This window comes from Dipodomys spectabilis, unplaced genomic scaffold, assembly GCF_019054845.1.
Source record: "Dipodomys spectabilis isolate Male_0828 unplaced genomic scaffold, ASM1905484v1 ptg000306l, whole genome shotgun sequence".
NCBI lineage: Eukaryota > Metazoa > Chordata > Mammalia > Rodentia > Heteromyidae > Dipodomys > Dipodomys spectabilis.
In genome coordinates, this window is record NW_024870983.1 from 291,865 (window position 1) to 294,352 (window position 2,488).

Below are 2,488 nucleotides of genomic sequence, written 5' to 3' on the forward strand. Positions count from 1 at the left end.
CTCCGATCCACATTGCACCCATGACAGATGCCATTCTGATGATCTTCATGCCCCAAGGCTCGATACTTCTCTGGTACTGTGGCCTGCTCTGTAGGCAATGGCCTCCAAACAGGCTGTTATCAAGACTTGTAGGACACCTAGACATTAGGAGACCCTCAGTGGCCCACTGGAAAGTACTGTGCCTAGAGCCACAGAGTAAGGTCCAAGCAGGCAAGGTGTTTGCCATGGGGCTAAAACTCTGGGCCTGGGCACTGTCTCCCATCCCCCAGCTCTTCACCATACTACTTGAGCCACAGAGCAACTTCAGGTTTTCTGTAGGGTCCTTGGAGATCAGAGTCTCCTAGACTTTCCTGCCTGGGCTGGCTTTGAAATGTGATCCTCACATCTCTGCCACCTAAGGAGCTAGAAGGACAGGCGTGAGCCACCTGTGCCTGGATGATCTGGCCTTACACCACAGTGGACTAGGAGCTCCTGAAATCTTTCCTTTAATTTTCCTGTGCTAGTATTGGGGCTTGAACTCACGGTCTGAGCTCTGGTCTCTAAACTTTTTCCTTCAAGTTTACCACTTTAACACTTGGGCCACAGCTCCATTTCTGGATGTTGGTAGTTAATCGGCAAGAAGAGTCTCATTAACTTTCCTCTACTGAGCTGGCTTGACCCTCGATCTCTATCTCAGTCTCCTGAGTAGCTAGGATTTACAAGAGTTGAGCCACTGGTGGCATTGGGCTAGAAGCTTTTCTAAAGCAAGAGTTTTTCCCTGCATTTGCCCTGACTCCTCCATGCAAAGGAGGCCGGAGGGTCAGGAGCTGTGAAAACAGGTTTCCAGCCACAGGAAATGGCTTTGGGTCCCTGGCAAAAAGCCAAGCTAATCTTCCCCCTGGGCGCCATTCTGGGACCTCATCCTCTGCTCTTTGACTCAAGTCAACTTTGACCCAGCCTTGAATTTCCTGCCAGACTTTTCTGAAGCCATAGAACCTTCGTACCACACACACCACCTGCTCTACCGCACACCTCAGTACCTTTGCCCATGCTATACCTTCTGCCTGAGGCTCTCTGCCTTGTACCCACATATTAGAACTATTGTGGAATTTTATCACTGGGTATATCACTTCCTGGAACAAGTCTTTCCTTCCCTTTTCCATGTTTTTTTTTAATATTGAGTTACTAGATATGGAACTTGTGCAGGCTGACTGGCAAATGCTCTATATTGGTGTGTGTGTGTGTGTGTGTGTGTGTGTGTGTGTGTGTGTGTGTGTGTGTGTGTGTGTGTGTGTCAATCCTGGGGTTTGAATTCAGGGCCTGGATGCTATCCTATCCCTGAGGTTTTGTGCTCCAGGCTAGCACTGTACTACTTGAACCACAGTTCTACTTCTGGCTTTTGGGGTGTTTAATTGGAGAAAAGTGTCTTAAATTGACTTTCCTGCTTGCAATTGGGATCCTTAGATCACTTCCTCCTGAGTAGGTAACAGGGGTGAGCCACCAGCACCTGCCCTCCACACTACCTCTTACCTATAACCTCAGCCCTCCTCTGAGTCACAGAAGAATATGTCTCCTCAGGCTCAATTTTTTTTTTGCCATTCTTGATGCTTGAACTCAAAGCTCATACTTGGCAGAGTCTCTAAACACGTGAAGACTGTGACAAATGCTTCCATTTAATTATGTATCATGTTTCAACACTTAATAAAATGTTAATTAAAATGAGTCAATGCCCTAAATTATTGTGTATAATTTTATAATAGATGTGCAAAATATAATATTATGTGTATAATAATACTAACTACAATAATCAATAAATGAATCAAAGGAAAATAAAATACAAAATCAATAATAAAATTCATAATATGAAATTAATATACATATATAAATATATATCATGTATTACACATGTATAGAAATATTTTTTCCATTGCAGGGCCTTCATTCAGGCCCAGGGAACTCTATCCTGAATTTCTTTACCTTAAGGACAATGAGCTTCGTGTTCACCCATGGTGCAAAATAGTTACCTGGATGGTGAGCTCAGAAACTAGCAATGGCAGAAATACTGGCCCCAGTTCCACGACAGTGACTTAATTTTTTTAATGGAATCAGTTATGTTTATTCAGTTCCTTATTGAACATTAAAAAAAGCAGTGTAAAGTTTTGTACAGCTATTCAAACATCCTTCCTTGACCTGCAAAGTGCTTCTCTGAGAACTACGTTGTTTCTCTTTTTTTTCTATGTTTTGTTATTGTAAAAATGTTCTACAGAGGGGTTACAGTTCAGGAGCAAGTTAATGAGTACATTTCCTATTTAGCATTGTTTACTCCTCCTGTGTTTTCCCCCTACCTTCCCTTCCCTCCCATCTTCACAACTTCCTCCTCCTGATGAGGTCAGTGACTTAGTTTTTCATTTTTGGTTGGCACGGGGTTTGAACTCAAGTAATGGCCACTCTTTGCTCACATTGCTACAGATTTACCAAGACCCTGAGTTCAAACCCCAGGCTAGAAAAG